We start from the raw sequence: 23,361 nt of genomic DNA, 5'->3' as shown, positions 1-23,361 counted from the left end.
AGAGCTCATTTTCCTGATTACACCATTAAAAGGGTGAGACTTGATAATGCTGGTGAATTTACATCTCAAGCATTTAATGACTATTGCATGTCTATAGGAATTGTTGTTGAACATTCTGTTGCTCATGTGCATACACAAAATGGTTTAGCCGAGTCATTGATTAAACGTTTACAGTTAATCGCTAGACCATTGATAATGAGAACAAAACTCCCTGTATCTATATGGGGTCATGCAATTTTACATGCTGCTGCATTGATTCGCATCAGACCAAGTGCAAGTCATAAATATTCCCCCCTACAACTTGCTTTTGGTCAAGAGCCAAATATTTCCCATCTTAGAACATTTGGTTGTACAGTGTATGTTCCAATTGCGACACCACAACGTACAAAAATGGGTCCTCAAAGGAGGTTAGGAATATATGTTGGATATGAAACATCTTCAATATTAAGGTATATTGAACCTATGACAGGTGACGTTTTTACAGCACGTTTTGCTGATTGTCATTTTAATGAAACATTGTTCCCTAGATTAGGGGGAGAAATGAAAAATAAAGAAAATGATGTTTCATGGTGTGAACCTCAATTAAAGTATCTTGATCCTCGCACAAAATATAACGACCCTCATTTTTCCATTCTATATTTTTCCAATATTAAAAGCCCAAACAATATAATTAAAACTTAATGATTAAACTTTAATCAACAATTGTTAAGTGTTAAGAGTTAGAAAACATATTAATTAACTTTGTACAAAAATTGACAAGTTAATAAAAGATGAAAATAATAAACTGTTAGTCGACACTCACTGCTAATTAAAATTTATGCATTTATGTAATATTATAACTAATAACCTATAAGTAATAAATAAAAAGTGATATTTATATAAATAATAAAACAATTGGGAACTAAATATATACAAGTCATGAATTAGTAAAAAGAAAATAATACTTATCATGTAGTAAATGTAAAAATAATAATAATAATAATAGTAATAATAATGAGACTAAAAAAATCTTACATCCTTATGTTGACTAAAAATAAAGTGTAAACTAGTACATCCTTATGTTGACTAATTATAAACTAGTACCACCTATTGTTGACTAAAAATTATAAAACAAAATAAAATCATTAATTAGAACATCCTTATGTTGACTAACACTCTAATACTTGCACTATATAAACACCTAGTTTTTCATTCACAAATCACACCAAAATCCTCTCTCAAAAACAATCTCTCCCTCTCCCTCTCTTGTGGTATTCGGATCTTCAAGCTTGTTCTTCATGTTCTTCAAGAATCTTCAAGGAGTTCTTCAAGATTTTCAAGGCTTTGATCTTCCATCTTCATCGTGTTCATCTTTTCTTTGTTAATTATCTTGAATCTTCAAAGGTATAACATAAACCCTAAACTATTTACATAAACTTTGATCTTTGATAATTCATATTCATATTATAAACTTGTTATTCATAAGTATATACATAAACACACCTAGATTTATATATACATATATACATGTAAAAAAAAATATTTATATATATATATATATATACATATATATACGAATTATATATACATATACATATTAATACCTTAAACCCAAATTACACCTAAACTATAATTCTTAAACCCTAATTAATTAAACTCTAAACATTTATGAAACCCTAGGACATTAATTACTAAACTCTAGTTATTAATTACTACTTTAATTAACTAACCCTAATTAATGAAACCCTAATACTACTTATACTAGTACTTAACATGTATACACTATTACTATTACTAGCACCTATAACCTACTAATTATATTGTAGCACAAAAACATTTTGGGATATGTATTAGAGATGTATAGATCTTCGAACTTTCTTGACGAATGGTTTCTACGAGATTCTAGGCAGAGGGTTTGGATTTCCGATTTAAAGGGTCCTATGGCTCAAGCCCCTAGATCTAAATTAGCCATTCGAAGGGAAAGGGGTGATTGGAAGCTTATCTAATACGGCAAGTATCCTAAAATGGAAACACTCATAAAAGTAGAAACTCTCTAGTCATAGAAACTTAGTAAAATAAGAAACTTTCTAAAAATAGAAACTTTATAAAAATAGTAACTTACTAGGAATAGAAACTTAGTAAAACAAACTATACTTAAACACATACTTAAACTTAAACATGGGCAAAACACTTAACTACTCTTAAATGTCAATAGGTTGACTTTCCTGCTCACTCGTTCAACTCTCTATTCCGAGGAATAACTCTCTCTACTTACTAAGGTGAATTCATAGCCCCACTCTTTATTGCTAGCAAACTTATTTAACTTATTTGGGGTGAGACACATGCTGCTTTTACTATTTACAATTTAGACACAAGTACCAACTGCTAAAACTATGCTATACCCGGCTACGTCCGACTAAGTCCCTACAGTGATATTTTTAAGTGCTGCGGCATGCTTATTTATTGGGGGTAGGCCTATCGGGAGTAACGTCCCCGATACATTTGACTCAGTCTTTGTATTACTTGATAATGAAATTTAAACCGACAAGGACATACACAACTTGTCATGGGGCAAACTTGAACGTTTAGTCTAAATATCACGCACTGGCATAACTTTTGGATCTGCGAGATCTACTTTTTGATCCTGCGGGAGATCAACTTTACAACTAAATCTTGTGGTCTAAAAACAACGATAACTACTTTTGTTAAACCTATGAACTTCACTCAACCTTTTTGGTTGACACTTTAGCATGTTTTGTCTCAGGTGCTGTTTGATTCAAGCTTTCTTATCTACTACTTATGTGATGCTACTTGGACTTAGGATCAAGAGATATCGCATTTATTACTTCTGCATATGAACAATTACTTTATCGTTATTTCCATTATTGTAACGACATTTCATTTTCCGCTGCGTACTCAATAAAGTTAAATTTTCTCATTTAGTATTGTTCTCGTATTATAATATGTTGGTTTATTTGATATTAGTAACGTTTCTTCCAGACCCTATTGGGAGGATGTTACAGATTGGTATCAGAGCATAACCAGGCTGTTATAGAGAACCAGGATTGCATTTTTATGTGTGCCTTACTTGCTAGCTAGGGTGCCTTAGCAATCTAGGAAACTATAACCTTTCCTGCCTTAGACTTAAAGCATTTAGAATTGCCTTATAATCTTAACAATCATGCTTTACCAAACTTGAGTTAAAGATTCTAATCAAAGTCTCTTTCCTAATGTAGGACTACAACTTTCCTTGACCATAGTGCCTTTAATTGTTGCCTTTAACTGTTAAATGCTACACTATACTTTAGAAACTTTACTTATCTTAGAATGCCGAGCTAATCTAAGAACTCTGCTCACTTTCCTGAGTACTATCCAATTACACCACCGCATCTAAATGCGACACAATGATTTCAGAAATTCTTGACATTCATAAGTCATCTATCATGGTTATGTGTATTACATATGTATTACATGAAATATTATCCCTGATTTTGAAATTCTTATAATTGTTACTACTCACACTCAAACGTATATAACTCTCTGTTATATCACGTACCTATATGCCTTATGCCTTTATGCATCGGTTTGCGAATTGAAAAATGTCATTGGGTTATCACAGTATACGAATTGAAAGTCTTTAATCAAAAGATTATTAGATTACATACTTATCACTTTATGATCTCGACACGTCATACTGCCATTATTAAAGTAAAGACACATCATATCTTATTATATCTTATCGTATCTATCCTAATAGATTTTGTCTAACACTTTTCCTAAATTCCCTCCATAAATTACGGAAATCTTTTTGCTATATACACGTATTCGAGGAGACAAATATATCATCCAGTATTCAAAACTAATCTCATATCAAAAACCCTAATTCCAAACACATAATATGGATTCCTCGAACTCTTCGAGCTCCAATGGCAGCGTAACCGGAATGAACCAACCAATCAGCCATCATCTATTTTGGATGAATTGGGGATGGGTTCGTAGTAAACTTAATCAATGGAGACAAGAAGAAGGTGATCCCTTCCACCAACCGAATTCACCTCTTGGTGAAGAACCTGAAGCACTTACTGGCGAACCTGTTCGGAACACTATTTTCACCCTCATTTCCAGGATATCCAGTCACGAATATATAATATCTAAAATTTTAGATCTTATTCACCCACTTGTCCGAACCACCAATCATCCCGGAATAATAGAAGAAGTCAACGAGCTTCGCGCTCGAGTAGTGGCTCTGGAGAATATGGTGCGAAACCTACGAACACCAACAGCAGCACCAGCAGCATAACCAGTACCACCAGTACCATCGGCATCACCACCAACATCACCAGCTTCACCAACGAAAACATCCGCATTCCACGCCTCAACATCACACTCAGTACCTCAAACATCAACATCATACGCCCCATAGATACCAAGGAATATTAGTAATAATGAGTTAAGATGTATTGACTCATTCTTCCTGAAGAATTACATATGTATACTTTATATATATGGATTGGAACAATAATAAATCTTTTCATACTAAGCTACTACGTGTGAATCTTAACTAGTATGTACTACTTGATTAATTCATATCATTAATATGCTATGATGTACATCCTTCGTTAATGACTTAACAATCGTTAATCACTGCTTCAACACAATAAACTCCATTTCATAATAAACCAAGTGTATTACTCAAATACATGATTGATTGTATACTTTCATTTTCAATGTACTCGAAACTTTCTAGAAAACATCATTCGTGCCTTATGAATTTCACAAGAATTCCACGAGCACCAGCATCATATACTGAGGTATATCAATAACAATGAACGATGAAGTATTGATTCATAACTTCATTAGCGAAATATTTCGAGACAATTATGAAATCTCTAAGGTTTTGGAGATTATTTATTCTCGTTTCAACCGCAAATCAAATGAGTTTAATATTATATTAACTCATTAAATCTATATTATATCTGAAGAATACATATATGAACGTATATCTTCTCTTTTGTACAAACTGTTAATTGTGAAAATATTTTAATGGGTAGGTAATACCCGAGAAATATTTATATCTCACATTAATATGTTACATTGTACATTCTTCAAATTCTGATTCAATAATCAGTAACTATACTACTTACATCCACATATGTATCCGCGCACCAAAGAACAACCATTTTCATTCAAATCAAATTACATATTCTGAATTTGACATATCAGAATTCAAGTAAAGCTATAGCAGATGTTATCTTTTTAAAGATCACTACATTCATGAATTATATTCATTCATATTCTATGATGAATTATCACATCAAACCACCAAAATTATCATTCATTACTTTTGAAATCAACAACGCCTATTCGTCAACCATTAGATCCATTAACGATTACAATCAGCGTTTAATCATCTAAAAATAAAATTTCTTGAAACCATCTCGGGTTGTCAATCAATGATTCAGATTCGTTAACCTTGAGAATGCTGACGAAGCAGCAAATGCTATAGATGTTCTTAAGGGCTAACAGTTTGATAGTAAAGAATGGTACGTTGGAAAAGCCCAAAAGAAAATTTGGAACTGAAAAACGGATTGAGCTAACCATGGAGGAGACCAAGGACAAACACAAGGGCCAAACCCTATATTCAAAGAATCCAGGAAATTCTGAATCCGGTGAAATCTTTAGAGAATATCTTGCTCCAAAGTCATGTTAAAAGCTTGCGGAAAATTTTACTTCATCAACTTTCGAACTTAGAAATTCCAAAATATCATCATAAATATCCTCTATATTTCGGAAGATATCTTCATAACGATTCATGTCCGCAATTAAGTATCTCTTTAAGATATCTTTATAAAGGAAACTGTTTTAGTTTCTATATTCTGTAAAATTCGAGTTTAAATTATAAATGCTTTGAAGAAGTGTTGGGAATTGAAGCATGAGTTAGTATAATATAATGACGTCAGGCCAACGTGATTATATTACAGTAAGTCATGCTAAGTTTTTAATGGAAGATGATGATTCATAGATTTTATAATCATCATTTTCCATGTTACACGACTCTTACATTCTATTTAACCTCTAAACATATCAAGAAAATATTTTTCTTGATGATTCGGTCTTTTCCGGATATTCTGGTAATATGACAAATCAAATCGTGCTATTACCTTTCCTTTCTACTTTATATATTATGATCATTCAAAACTTCATACCTATGAATTCTGGACCATTACTCGCTTGACTTGAAGTCGGGAAGAAGAAACAAAAGCATAAAGCTCCGACATATAAGGGAAAATATAAAGCCCGATAACGACTCCGAAATTACAAACCGTGTATATCAATGCGTATAGCAATATAAAGACACGGGATAATTAAAAACACTATAACCCCAAGAGCATAGTAGAAGTAAACAGATTCCTCTGGCGGTAAAAGAAAAAGAAGAATGACTGCATAGATGGTCAATATAATAACCAGGATCAGAACTGGATTTAGCATTTTCTTAATCTTTTGGAAGTTTGAATTGAGAAAGAAAGTATAGAAGTGGTGAAGATAATGAAACGGAAGAAGCTAATTTATAGCAAAATTCCAAACACATCAATCGAGGCAAATCACCGCATTTAATCAAACAAATCTCAAAATTTCGTAAATACCGGAGAATCAAATCTTATAGATTACGAAGATTTCCTTTAATTCCTTGAATTCCGGAAATCAATCGTGACTACGTCAAAAGTTAAGGCGAACATTTAATTTTCTCATTTCACTCTTTTATGATAGCTTCATTTATACTCTTCCTATAAACGAATCGTTTTATCCATATTATTCAATAGTGATAAAACTTTATTTTTCAACTTATATTCATCATTAAAATATTCTTGTTGTAAACAATGAAGATCTCTATCAAATTTCATGACTGTGATTTTCACGAACTCCTCTTTGTTTGTCTGCCCTAATATTGTGGCATAAAATGCTCAAGGTTTTAAATGAGCTCAATACTATTCATAACACATTTCATGTATCCAATTTACTGAAATGACTTGTATAACATCATCATTTTGAATGATCTTCGCATTAATGATAAAATGCACTTCGTTGAATAACCTATAGAAATCATGGAAGGAGAGGTCAAACAAACGCGTAAAAGCAATATACCTATCGTTAAAGTCCGTTGGAATTCGCGTAGAGGCCCCGAATATACCTGGGAACGCAAAGACCATATGAAATGGAAATATCCCCATCTCTTCTCAACTGCTGATGCAAACGAGGAAACTACCTAAAAACTTCGGGACGAAGTTTTCAATAACGGGGAGGTACTATAACGACCCTCATTTTTCCATTCTATATTTTTCCAATATTAAAAGCCCAAACAATATAATTAAAACTTAATGATTAAACTTTAATCAACAATTGTTAAGTGTTAAGAGTTAGAAAACATATTAATTAACTTTGTACAAAAATTGACAAGTTAATAAAAGATGAAAATAATAAACTGTTAGTCGACACTCACTGCTAATTAAAATTTATGCATTTATGTAATATTATAACTAATAACCTATAAGTAATAAATAAAAAGTGATATTTATATAAATAATAAAACAATTGGGAACTAAATATATACAAGTCATGAATTAGTAAAAAGAAAATAATACTTATCATGTAGTAAATGTAAAAATAATAATAATAATAATAGTAATAATAATGAGACTAAAAAAATCTTACATCCTTATGTTGACTAAAAATAAAGTGTAAACTAGTACATCCTTATGTTGACTAATTATAAACTAGTACCACCTATTGTTGACTAAAAATTATAAAACAAAATAAAATCATTAATTAGAACATCCTTATGTTGACTAACACTCTAATACTTGCACTATATAAACACCTAGTTTTTCATTCACAAATCACACCAAAATCCTCTCTCAAAAACAATCTCTCCCTCTCCCTCTCTTGTGGTATTCGGATCTTCAAGCTTGTTCTTCATGTTCTTCAAGAATCTTCAAGGAGTTCTTCAAGATTTTCAAGGCTTTGATCTTCCATCTTCATCGTGTTCATCTTTTCTTTGTTAATTATCTTGAATCTTCAAAGGTATAACATAAACCCTAAACTATTTACATAAACTTTGATCTTTGATAATTCATATTCATATTATAAACTTGTTATTCATAAGTATATACATAAACACACCTAGATTTATATATACATATATACATGTAAAAAAAATATTTTTATATATATATATATATACATATATATACGAATTATATATACATATACATATTAATACCTTAAACCCAAATTACACCTAAACTATAATTCTTAAACCCTAATTAATTAAACTCTAAACATTTATGAAACCCTAGGACATTAATTACTAAACTCTAGTTATTAATTACTACTTTAATTAACTAACCCTAATTAATGAAACCCTAATACTACTTATACTAGTACTTAACATGTATACACTATTACTATTACTAGCACCTATAACCTACTAATTATATTGTAGCACAAAAACATTTTGGGATATGTATTAGAGATGTATAGATCTTCGAACTTTCTTGACGAATGGTTTCTACGAGATTCTAGGCAGAGGGTTTGGATTTCCGATTTAAAGGGTCCTATGGCTCAAGCCCCTAGATCTAAATTAGCCATTCGAAGGGAAAGGGGTGATTGGAAGCTTATCTAATACGGCAAGTATCCTAAAATGGAAACACTCATAAAAGTAGAAACTCTCTAGTCATAGAAACTTAGTAAAATAAGAAACTTTCTAAAAATAGAAACTTTATAAAAATAGTAACTTACTAGGAATAGAAACTTAGTAAAACAAACTATACTTAAACACATACTTAAACTTAAACATGGGCAAAACACTTAACTACTCTTAAATGTCAATAGGTTGACTTTCCTGCTCACTCGTTCAACTCTCTATTCCGAGGAATAACTCTCTCTACTTACTAAGGTGAATTCATAGCCCCACTCTTTATTGCTAGCAAACTTATTTAACTTATTTGGGGTGAGACACATGCTGCTTTTACTATTTACAATTTAGACACAAGTACCAACTGCTAAAACTATGCTATACCCGGCTACGTCCGACTAAGTCCCTACAGTGATATTTTTAAGTGCTGCGGCATGCTTATTTATTGGGGGTAGGCCTATCGGGAGTAACGTCCCCGATACATTTGACTCAGTCTTTGTATTACTTGATAATGAAATTTAAACCGACAAGGACATACACAACTTGTCATGGGGCAAACTTGAACGTTTAGTCTAAATATCACGCACTGGCATAACTTTTGGATCTGCGAGATCTACTTTTTGATCCTGCGGGAGATCAACTTTACAACTAAATCTTGTGGTCTAAAAACAACGATAACTACTTTTGTTAAACCTATGAACTTCACTCAACCTTTTTGGTTGACACTTTAGCATGTTTTGTCTCAGGTGCTGTTTGATTCAAGCTTTCTTATCTACTACTTATGTGATGCTACTTGGACTTAGGATCAAGAGATATCGCATTTATTACTTCTGCATATGAACAATTACTTTATCGTTATTTCCATTATTGTAACGACATTTCATTTTCCGCTGCGTACTCAATAAAGTTAAATTTTCTCATTTAGTATTGTTCTCGTATTATAATATGTTGGTTTATTTGATATTAGTAACGTTTCTTCCAGACCCTATTGGGAGGATGTTACACAAAAGAATGCGAGACAGAAGTTCAAAAGATAATGCATATACAAGAACTTGCAAATCAATTGCCTGATGCATTTACAGATACAAAAACGGTGACAAAATCATATATACCAGCAGTAAATACTCCAGATCGAATTGAAATTCCAAAAGCTGGCAATAACATCACTCATGAATCTTTGCCACGTCAGAAACGTGGAAGACCAATTGGTTCAAAGGATAAAAATCCTCGAAAAAGAAAATCAGCTGATAATGAAGAAAAAGAAAGTGTTCAAGAAGAACCACAAATCAGTACTCCTACTGCAGAGGAGATTGATGATGTCAATACAGAAATTGCAATCAATTATGCATATTCAAAAATATTATGGAACCGAAATGAAATGAAAAATCTTGATGAGAAATTTTCATTTAATGTTGCATATGACATCATGAATAATGATGATGATCCAGAACCAACATCTATGGTTGAATGTTAAAATAGACATGATTGGGCTCAATGGAAAGAAGCAATACGAGCTGAATTAGAATCACTCAATAAAAGAAAAGTTTTCGGATCCATCATTCTCACTCCTAAAGATGTGAAACTTGTAGGATACAGATGGATTTTTGTCCGAAAAAGAAATGAGAAAAATGAAGTTACAAGGTATAAAGCTAGACTTGTAGCTCAAGGTTTTTCTCAAAGACCGGGAATTGATTATGAAGAAACTTATTCCCCTGTTATGGATGCAATTACTTTTAGGTACTTAATCAGCCTGACAGTTTCTAAAAATTTAGAAATGCATCTCATGGATGTTGTGACTGCTTACCTATATGGATCACTTGATAGTGATATATATATATGAAGATACCTGAAGGATTTAAGGTACCAGAAGCATCAAATGCAAAACCCAAAGAAATGTATTCGATTAAATTACAAAGATATTTATATGGGTTAAAACAATCGGGACGTATGTGGTATAACCGATTAAGTGATTACTTGATAAGCAAAGGGTATACAAATAACCTTACTTGCCCTTGTGTTTTCATTAAGAAAACAACATCCGGATATGTGATCATAGCTATTTATGTTGATGATCTTAACATCATAGGTACAAATAAAGAGATCTATGAAGCCATTCAACTTCTAAAGAAAGAATTTGAAATGAAAGATCTCGGAAAAACCAAGTATTGCCTTGGTTTACAAATTGAGCATATGCCTAATGGTTTACTTGTACATCAAACAACATATACTGAAAAGATTTTGAAACGTTTCAATATGGACAAGGCAAAACCATTAAGTACTCCTATGGTTGTTAGATCACTCAATGTTGAAACTGATCCATTTCGTCCATGTGAAGATCATGAAGATATTCTTGGACCAGAAGTACCATATCTTAGTGCAATTGGAGCTCTTATGTATCTTACAAATTGTACAAGACCTGACATTTCTTTTGCAGTTAATTTGTTGGCAAGGTTCAGCTCTGCTCCTACCAAAAGACACTGGAATGGGATCAAACACATATTTCGATACCTTCGAGGAACTACTGATTTAGGATTATTTTATTCTAATGAATCAAAACAAGATTTGGTTGGTTATGCTGATGCAGGTTATTTATCTGATCCACATAAAGCTAAATCTCAAACTGGATATGTATTCCTAAATGGAGGTACTGCAATATCATGGCGTTCTCAAAAACAAACACTTGTTGCTACATCATCAAATCATGCCGAAGTGATTGCATTACATGAAGCTACTCGGGAATGTTTTTGGTTGAGATCAATGACACAAATCATTACTGATTCTTGTGGACTAGAACGCGATAAAAGTCCAACAATTATCTATGAAGATAATGCAGCTTGCATAGCACAGATGAAAGAAGGGTATATCAAAAGTGACCGAACCAAACACATACCTCCTAGATTCTTCTCATACACTCAAAATCTCATTAAGGATAACGAGATTGAAATGAGATATGTTCAATCCAGCAAAAATTCTGCTGATCTTTTCAAGAAAGCACTTCCAACTGCTATTTTCAGAACACACGTTTATAACATTGGCATGAGACATGTTCAAAAGATGTAACAACTGAAGCGATGTCTACTTGAGGGGGAGTCAACTCCATGCTGCACTCTTTTTCCCTTAGCTAAAGTTTTTTTCCCACTGGGTTTTCTTTAGCAAGGTTTTTAACGAGGCAGTAACTTACAGTTGATCTTCAACAAATAAAATTGCTATCCAAGGGGGAGTGTTATAATATATAAATATAAATATATATATAAATGGATAGTCAATTATTGATACACAAAAGTAATATTATTGTATTACCTAAACTTGTGATATTTTTGCTATAAATAGCCATGAATGCAAGCATTAAACTTGCACCATTTCTCACACTTACAAAGTGTTTCTTTCTTTCTCTCTATTATCATCTTTGTTCTTACACTTCATTATTAGTATTCTTAATCAAGAATCAAATCACTAAAGGTAGTTATAAGCCTACTGAATTATAACATCAAGAATCAAACCACTAAAGGTAGTTATAAGCCTACTGAATTATAACAGACATATTAAAATTCTCATACCATCATAATATATGTACCGGGTCAATGTAGTCTTCATTGGAATGGATACACCAATTTTTCTACTTGAAATCGTGCATTATAATCAATGATGGTCTTGCTCCACATTTTTGCTACACTATTCTGAAATACATCACAAAAATGTAAAGGTAGCAAACTACACAAATTGGGTCATGGATCTAACTGGGTTCAACATAAAAAAGGTCTTTTTTATTATGTATCACAAATCATAATGATGTGGATTCGACCAACAAATCCCTTTAGGCACACTGATAATCTGAATCATGTCTCAGACATCATCATAATTTCCTTTTGGATTCATGGACAACTTGAACTGTCAATTAAGGTTGATGATTAAATTAAAGCATTACAACATTGAAAAACACTACTTTAGTTTATGTAATACCTTTTGTTCCACATGTAAGCTAACACAGATAAATCAATATATGCAACCATTTATGGCCACCAACTATACAAAGAACACAACATAGTAAATATCAAGTCATTAAACAATAGCAGACCGTTAATTTAAAAACATCATAATACTAACTAACCAAATTGTAGATAAGCAAACCCAAAGCGTAAAATAGCTAATATTTAAACATTCGCATACCATCTTCAAAAAAACAATATATAACAGTATAGGAAAAAAGGGTAAACGAAAAACATCAAACAAACTTACTCCAAAACGTCGTTAAGCGCAAGTAAAAAAGCAATCGACGAAAGCAAAGCGCAACACACACCTGAAAATATATATACAACAACATTTAATAATAAGCTACAACATTTCACAAAGAGCGCGACGAAAAACAAAGTTATCGAAACGTTAACGACAATAACAAACTGTAGAAACGACATATGTATTAATAAAAAAATTACAGATGTATGAGACAACCCCCAACAAAAAATTATCATTGCATTCACCATAGTAAATACTATGTTATTACAATTCAAGAGATTTAACTCAGCAAACATAAGTATGCATTGAAGATGACAAAGATACAACATAGAAATGGGTTGCAATGGCCCACATTCATATAAAATGGGTTGAAATGTCACCTCTAGTGACGGTATGCATGTTTTTGAGAAAAGATGGATGTAATGAAATACATTAAATCATGTTGAATGAAGCCCTCTAGTGTTCAAATAATCTATAGCCATTGCAATATTACCATGTAATTTGCTACAATTGCAAATCATAGCCATTGCAAGATGACCATCAGCTGGCGATACAACTAAATGTATCAGAAACAAAACAATCTCAAACTTCATAATACACAAACAATAGTGAAGTAGAGTTTATGTATGTACATAAAAAAATTGACAAATATACAAGCCAAACAGGACTATTGATGCATGTATTGAAGCGAATAATGAGTAGTAATTTAAATGCAGTAAAACAACTATCGTATTTTCACATGTTTCAGTCGACTTCAAGACTAACAATAAATTAAAAAGTAAGAATGACTATCGAGTGTCCGGTTTACATGCATTTAAATAACAAAAAAGCTATCACTGGCTCACTGCTATATGTGCATTTAAATTAGACTTATTGATAATCTCTGACTATTTATTGTATGCACTTATAGAAACGAATGTGCCAAGCAAAACAAACAATCAAATCTGAGATCATGTATTCAAAACGAACCATAGAACAGTATCGAAGTCGATCGTAAAACTGATCAACATTGTCTACATTAATCGTACACCAAAGTCATACCTCATATTGCTACTGTTGTTAGTAAAGAATACACAGCCCATTAGTTATCACAGTAAGTAATACTCAAATCAAGCAAATTAAAATTAAGAATATTAGGAATACACTTATCATGTGTTATTAAAGAAGAGGAGGCCTATCTTGAAAAAGGTAACCACAATTAAATCCTTTTTTCAATTTATGTAACCTGTTAGTGTATATCAACAATAAAAAAACCTTAGTTATTTAAAAACATGAGGTAGATAAGTACCTCATTATCACCTTCCAGTTTAATTTGGAAGTGTTGATCTTCAAAACCTAGAAATCACAAATGATATAATTGAACGACTGCAATGTTCTTTTGTACTTGAACGAATTTACGATCAATCAATACCTATTTCAATACAATTAAGTATTAACAGACAAAGTTTCAGAATTCTAATCAAACATAAACATAACCTGTTCACAAAAAATTGTGCAATTTAGAACTAATACCTCATCATCACCATGTGTTTTATTACAGAACCAATTGATCATCAAAACCTAAAACGCAAAATTCAGTTAGTCAATCTACTAAAACCATTGATAAAGCATATCTCACAATCAAGCATAGGTACAGTGAGAGCTTCAGTTATAAATATCACATTAGTCAATGCACATGAGTGAGTCAACAAACCAAAAAAACTATAAATACTAAAACATATGAGCCATTAACTCACATTTAGTCGTTAACAATACATGATCTTCAACATTATGAGCCATTAAGATCTTAAAAATGTTGGCAACCTGAGAGAAAAAATATGTTTCCAACTTGAAGCTAAAATCATCATCAAACTTTCACTTCAACACAGACAAAAGATGAAGATAATAAACACGCATAACTATTTTGCAACCAAAAAGAAGAAAAAAGGCTATTAACTGAAAGTAGAGGTTGTAAATCTGGAAACAAATAAACCTAATTATATCAAGCAGAGTGATTCATATGTTATTTTTCAAGAGTAGACTATTAAGTATCACCAATCAAGTATGAAGTATTTCAACTATCAACTATCAATTATCAAATTCAAATATCAACTATCAACTACTCAAGTATTCAACTATTCAAGCACTTTACAAAATAAAATGAAGTAAAAAATAATCAAGCAACTAAGAAAACTCGAAAAGTGAAAACGTAATTGGAAAAGTAAATCGATTGATCATAAAGTTGTGTATTTACAAAACAAATTCGAAAACGTAATAGTAAATTAGGACGTGGTAAATTACCGTATTAAGAATCGTGTAGATTTCAACAACAACAACGATGAACAATCACATTAAACCTTCATAGGAAGGTGTGAAGACGGATCCGGAATTCGGTTTTTTGGACTACGATTAAATTAGGGTAGAATGAGAAGAATGTATACCCATTTGTTGCTAATTTAATCACGATTTCAGATTTAACGATGGTGGCATGAAAAATCGGAATTGAAGGATCATAAGAAACTGTAAACCCGTCTCCGGCACCACCGATTTGGATACCCATGATATTAGGGTAGACGAAGAACATCTTCTACCTATGTGTAAGTAATTTAAAGGCGAATTCAGAACTAAAGGTGCTTGTACATATAATCGTTGTTAGTTTTCATCGACAGTTTTTGTGATCGGATCTGTGAGAAATTTTGAAGAGAGCAGATGAAGTGAGAAATTAGGGGAAGGAGGTGACACGTCTCGCTTTTTTGTGATAATGGAAAAAAAATGTAAATAAAATCTGTGATTATGACACGTGTAATGTTTAAAATGGGGATAATGTGGTTCTGACATGTTGGATGGGACATCACGCTTTATGTGATGAAGGGATTTGCAATCAACGTCCATTCGAGGGACGCTGTTAACAAAATTGGATATATTGCTAATTTGTAATCAGCGTCCCTCCGAGGGACACTGATTGTAAAATATTGATAAACAAAGGATTCTACAAACCAAATTAATAACCAAAGGACGCTGTTAGCAGAATGTAGTATAATACAGGGACTAATGAAGCATAAAAGTCTTAATTCAAACCTTAACTAATCCAAACTTGTTTAACCATAAAACTATTAAAATGATAACTTTTGCAATGCCATATCATAAATAAATCACACCCACCACTTCAATCTATATTTTTTAAGTGACAAATCAATCAAATGATCAATAAAATAAGGCGTGAGTGAACATATATATATTTGGAAGTCATGGTCGTTATATTCAAGGTCAGTGTTGCAAAACTGGGAAATCGGCAGAAGGGATCAAACGCGTAATCGTGGCCAAACTCGCTAAAAACTCTGTCAACCGCCGGTCAACGGCAGTCAAACACCATTAAACGGTGTCGGATAACTTAGATGTTGCTGGAATCGAGTAAAGATGAGGGAGGAGAACACGAAAATCAAAAAAAAAAAGAGAAGAAATGAAGAAAAAAAGTTAAAACCTCTAAAATCCGGTGACCGGAGTTGGGGTTTTTGTTCCTGGAAGAATCTTTCTTAATGACATGTATAATAATAAAGAAAAAGAAAGAAGGCAACTCGTGATTTTTTAAGATGTGGTCTACTAATAGTGATATTTTAATTATTTATTCTTTTTTCTTTTATCAATGGACAATAATAGCCCCTCAAGTTTTACCAAACTTTAATACCAAGAACAAAGTAGATATGAATTCTTGAACCTTTAAATAAATGACAATAACAACCCCTGTTATTTATATATTATCACAATATATATATAAATATTAAAAGTCAACGTTAGTCAAACCCCGAATTCTCCCCGATTCGCCGAGAACTCCTCAAAAACCTCTGGCCGAGTTCTCCCCAAGTCGCGAGTTTTACAACCTTGTTCAAGGTTGATTTTGACATTTGGACAAGCATATTTTCCACCGAATATTAAAATGACAATCAATATTATCTCTTATGATTGGATGTGTATTGTTTAATATGCATTTTATGTGTTTGATAAAATGTTCAGCGCATTTTAGATGTTTGATGAAATGTTCAGCTGACGAGTTTCTTAGTCGGACTCTGTGGTACCATGGGTCATTAAACTAAATGACTTTAGCATTTACGTTCACTTAATACATAAAACATATTATTAAACTGTTTCGTTTAAACAAATCCGTAGTTCCACGGGTCATTTCACTAGTTATATAATAAATAATATGATCCCACTTACTCACTTTTTCATTACGGCCCATTAGAGACATAAAAGTCTTCATATTTTCACCCCTCACATGCCACTCCTTTAAAAACGGTCTAAAAGAGAAAAACAAAAGCATCTCAAATTTATTACCTAGAAATTGTAAAGAAGTTTCATATGACTTAAGTTGACTTGAGGTCAATATACAAGTCAGCTTTCATATGTGGTGCACTGGTGCATACAGTTTATTACCTAGAAATCGTAATAAGTTTCTCATCAATTAAGCTGACTTGAGGTCAATCTACAGTCAACTTTCATATTTGGTGCATACATTTATTACCCGTTCTAATTATTCTGTCAGAAAACATCTGTAAGTCACTCATATACAGATCCACTTATTATGCTTATAATTGTTATTGTTACTGTTATTAAGTACTTGTTCATCCTATTACCCGTTCTAATTTATGTTCTAATTTATCTGTTAATTATCCACCAAATACAAAAGGTTATAGAGTGAATTAACATTATGTTGAAACTAAAGATAGTTTAGCTGAATTGTCTACTACAATCTAAAAGTTTCCTTTTGATGTACATCAAAAGCAAAAACAAAAGAAACTCATCTATATTGCATCATAAACAATTGACTGCATTAATATGTAGTACTTTAAGAGTTCATTACTTCGAATTTAACCCTACAATGACATTTAACTTCAATTATTTATATTAATATTAATCAAACAAACCCTTAAGAAAGATTAAAAATAGAATCCAAAGTAGTAAATAAATGCACCATTAATAACGGGTTACCTGCGTTGGCAAGCAGAGATGAAAAAATCAATCTTTGGGGCAGAAATTGGAACTTTTTTTTGAAATAGTAATATTTTTTAATATGTTTACAAAACTAGAAATTTTGAAAAAAACTTTATAAAACTAGTAAAACCGGAGTTTCAAACTCCGGTTCGGCCAAATCGGTGTTCCAAAGTCCGGTTTCTATCTACTTTGTCCACATGTCAGAGTGACATGGCAAACCGGACTTTGAAACACCGGTTTGCCACGTGGCTTTTTTTTTTTTTTTTTTTAAGGAATTCTGGAATGAGCTCATTTATTTTTTTAGAAAAAAGTTTTAATTATTTTTACTATATTTAAGGGATGAATATCAATTATTAATAAGCTAATTTGAAACTTCTTTTAATATAGCTTGAGAAGTGAAAGTTCAGATAGTTATTACTCCGTAATTAATAAGCTAATTCTTTTAAGGGATGAATATCAATTATTAACAATTACATTAAAAAAAAATTTCTAAAAAAATAAACGAGCTCATCCCAGAATCCTTAAAAAAAAAAAAAAAAAAAATGCCACGTGGCAAACCGGTGTTTCAAAGTCCGGTTTGCCATGTCACTCTGCCATGTGGACAAAGTAGATAGAAACCGGACTTTGAAACACCGGTTTGGCCCAAACCGGAGTTTGAAACTCCGGTTTTACTAGTTTTGTAAAGATTTTTTCCAAATTTCTAGTTTTGTAAACATAATAGAAAATATTACTATTTCAAAAAAAAATTCGCAGAAATTGTAGAACATAAAAGAAGATCACCAACTCCATAATACTACGTAAGCTATTTACAAAATCCAAAGCCATTGTAGAACATAAAAAAGATCACCAACTCCATAATAATAAACTATTTGCAAAAACCAAAGCCATAACATCTGGAATTTCAGAAATCAAAACCCATTTTACATTCGAAGTCGTACTAATGTAAAATGAAATGAAATTAACAACCAATATAACCACGACCATATTGATACAGTATATGAAGAGTTGAGCATCGTCAACACATTCGGTTTCGCCACCTACCATAATCTTTCGCGCAAAGCTGGTGGGCCCCAATCTTTTGTGGAACTCAAAGTGTAAAGTAAAACGAATCAATAACCCTAAGATCCAAACATAACAAATCGTATATTACAACAAACACCACATAATAGGAATTAAAATTCTAAAACGGAAAGAAACAAAAGAAATAATAATAAATAAAAAAAACAGAAGTTAAAAGAGCGTATTTTTAATACCTGATGATAAAGGTAAAGAAATCGGTGGAAAAACTTATCAACGGAGACGAAGATATGGAAGATAAATGTTGTGAAAAAGAAATGAAGATAATTTAAATGAGAGTATGATTTTTTAAAGACAAAATTTCATTCATAGTCCTTGAACTTTAAATCGATTTTGACTCCCTGTCCTTTTTCTTTTTTTTGTGCATTCCTCGTCCCTAAACTATCAAAAGAGTACATCCCTCGTCCCTCGTCTACTTTCTGTCAAAACCTGCCGTTATCCTTTACCACGTGCATGTCATGTGAGGGTATTTTAGTCTTTTTGATTTTTTTTCCCAAACTGATCTTCTTTCTCAAATAAAATATACTACTACTAAAACACATAATACAAATACTCAATTCATCTTCAATTCATCTTTATCTTTAAGCTACACATGAACAAATCCAAATCCAAATCCAAATCCAAATCCAAATCCAAATACAAATACAAATACAAATACAAACCGCATTAAACGATTAAATCTAATAAATTTACAAATCTTTATCTTTAAGCTACACATGAACAAATCAAAATCCAAATCCAAATACAAATACAAATACAAATACAAATACAAATACAAATACAAATACAAATACAAACTGCATTAAACGATTAAATCTAATAAATTTACAAATATTCCATTAAAGTTTAGTAGAGAACACAACAAAATACTTACCTTGAAGCTTCATAAAAGTACTTACCTGCAAAATTCTTCACCTACACTGTTCATGAAACCCTAATTCATAAAAGTACTTATCTTGAAGCTTCATCTCCCTCATTCATCAGAAAATATAAACCCGAATATCTAATTAAATCCAAACTAAACAAATACGAGTAAACCCTAACTAAATTACAATCAAAATTCATAAACGAAACACACTTTCGACAAAAACTTAAATCAAAATTTCTTTTTCACTTTTTCTTTCATCACCTACCTGCAAATTCTTGCTTTTTCTTCAATAACCTCATCATCAAAGACCCAAATCGAAGACCCAAATCGAAGATTGATAGAAGACCTAAGTCGAAGACCCAAATCAAAGGCTCAAAAACCAATTCGAAGATCCCTTGCAATTGATCGAAGACCCAAAATCGAAGGTTCAAAACCCATGAAGATCCGATTGCCTGTTCCCCATGAAGATTTAATATGTGGTTGCCTAACAGGAGAAATGATATATGAGATTGAATATGTGGTTGCCTAAAGATCTTGTGGTTTGATTTGATTTTCAATTACACCCATTTAGGTGATTTTTAATTGAGTCAGTGATTGTAAATGGAAGTTTTAGAGAGATGAAAGTTTTAGAGAGAAAGGTTTTAGAGAGAAGATAGTGACTATGGTTTAAATGTTTAATTGGGGGTTTATACAAACAATGACAAAAATACCCTCATATGACATGCACGTAATAAGGGGTAACGGCAGATTTTGACAGAAAGTAGACGGAGGGACAAGGGATGTACTCTTTTGATAGTTTATGGACGAGAAATGCACAAAAAAAAGAAAAAGGACAGGAAGTCAAAATCAATGTAAAGTTCAGGGACGAGGAATGAAATTTTGTCTTTTTTAAATTATTGATCCTAGAGAAATAATCTGAGAAGCGTGCATGAGAAGATTGATGCTAGTTAGAGGGGCCCGATGACATAGTGGAGTTGTATTGGTAGACACTTTGGTAATAGTATCTATGTACATGCCTAATTATTGAGGAGTATTATTTATTTTATTTTTATTATAAAATTAATTATTTTATATTTTATATTTTATATTTTATATTATCATTTTCTTATAAATATTATGATGTCATTTTTATTTGAATGGATTAATTTGGTAATGACATATCAGCATAATAATATCTTATATTGTTCAAAAATCAACACAATGATGTCCATCCTTATCCACCAATTTTATATAGAAGTAAAGATATAAAAAATATATATTTAATTAAGGAAAGTTCTAATTATAAAAATTTTATGTAAGTAAGGAGTATTAAGAAGATGACATGTGGTAAAAAAAAACTTTTTGTTTATATATATACTAGGTTTTTGAGCACGTAACTGTGCAAAAATGTAATTTGCAGTTCATTCTTGTATATAAATGGCGATACTAAAAAAAATAGGAAAAATATAAGAATTATTTAAGAGCTCATGGTGCTGAAAATTTTTAAAAGTTCTTTTGAGTTTAAGATCCCGTGGTGTTGAGAAATTTTAAAAGTTATTTTGAGTTTAAAAGCCCGTGATATTTGACGAATTATAAAAGTGGTGTTTGGTGGTGTATGTAACTTAATGTCTACAATTTTTTTTTCTCACCATTAATATCTTTTTAGTTATATTTAAATTATATACTACGTAATATTTAGAGTACATTAAAAATTTATCATGGAACTTAACATTACTCATAGGAGTCGTCATGTATAATTAATATTATAATAGTTATATTTGCGTATTCATACATATTTAAAGGACTTAAACTATAAATTTCAAATCACTTTCATATTTATTGCTAAAACGAAATGCTCCATGGGTAGTGCTTCGAAGCTCCGTGTTTCTTAAAATTATTTCGAGTTGAATGGTGATGGCGGTGGAACCTAACTCGCGGCGAATAGAAAGATAAATCCGTTAAAAAATTTTAGTGGGTGTTTGGTGAATTTATATTAAATAATGAACTTAACTTTTATATCCTTGAAGTTATCTTTTATATCCGGTGGCGATTCTAGGATGAAATGCCAATGGGGTCCTAAATTTTTTTTCTAAGACTAATTATATTTGAAGGGTACTTTAGTGGTTATTTACCTCTAAAAAATACAAATTTTAAAAATATATGGGATCATATACTTAAATTTAGTGGTGTCCTGTACAATTTGAAGTATACATCGTATAAAAATTTTTTCACTAGTGGGGTCATAGGACCCCACTCCCTTTCAAGGTAGAGTCGCCTCTATTTATATCCCTGATAAATTACAATTAGTACCCAAATGTGAGAGGAGTAAATGTAAATTTGAATGAAAAGAAATAAAAAAGGATTGACATCTTATATATATATATATATATATATATATATATATATATATGGGCAGGATCAATGGGGAAGTAACCAAGCGGTTGGAAGCAAATTTTTTTTTTTCGTTTTTTAAAAAAACTTTGTTCACGAACATTATAGATTGGATGAAAATAAGAACATTTAGAAAAGACACTTCGTGATGAATGTTATTATTTTGGCGGGAAAACGATCGACAAAAATAACATTCAAGATAATATTGTTCGTGAAGAATGTTAACGTTTTTGTTTCATGTTTTGTGAAGTAAAATTTAGCCCGATTTAGGGTTTAAGGTTTAGGGTTTGGTGTTTTGGGTTTTCCCGCCAAAAAATACGATAATTGTTATATATTACTTATTTGAGCGTTTTCCCGCCAAAATAAAAACATTTATCACAAAGTGTCTCTATTAAATGTTCATATTTTCATCACATCTATAATGTTCGTGAACAAAATTTTTTCAAAAAACGAAAAAAAAAAAAATTGGCTTCCCCCGCTTTCCCCTGAGAACTCCAATCTTGTGAGAACCTGAGAACTCATACTCGAGCAAAAAAGTACGTGGACGAACAATTTTGTTGAACAGGGACGAACAATTTTGTTGTATTAGAACAAATTTGAGCTGCATCTTTATTTTGTAGAACAAATAACTGTAGAACAACAAATTGTAGAACATGTTCGAATTAGCCAAAAATTGCTCGAATTCATCTATTTTTGTTCGGCCGCTAGTGTTTTTGTTCGAATATCACCATATTCTACAAACACAAAATCAAATTTGGTTCTACATTTTTGTTCTACACACTTTCACCTGTTTTTTTTTTCTTTTGAAAAATCAACATTTTTTTTTTATTTAGCCTGATTTAGAGTTTAGAGTTTAGCGTTTAGGGTTGAGGGTTTACGAACCCTAAACTCTAAACCGTTCGTGTAAAAAACTCATTATAAACCCTAAATCTAAACCCTAAACCCTAAATCTAAACCCTAACTTAATTTGATGAAAATTGATGTAGAACAAGTGTAGAACAGCATGTTCTACATGCTGGTCTACATCATGTTCTACATAAAAGCAAACAATGCATCTAAACCCTAAAAATAAAAATTGCTCGACTATGGCAATTTTTTGTTCGGCCGCGTAATTTTTTTTGCTCGAATACCTAGTTCTCAGGGTTCTCATTCTTAAAATGTTCTCATTTGATCC

The sequence above is a fragment of the Rutidosis leptorrhynchoides genome, chromosome 1 (assembly GCF_046630445.1).
Source record: "Rutidosis leptorrhynchoides isolate AG116_Rl617_1_P2 chromosome 1, CSIRO_AGI_Rlap_v1, whole genome shotgun sequence".
Classification (NCBI taxonomy): domain Eukaryota; kingdom Viridiplantae; phylum Streptophyta; class Magnoliopsida; order Asterales; family Asteraceae; genus Rutidosis; species Rutidosis leptorrhynchoides.
Note: the sequence above shows the minus strand (reverse complement) of the source record.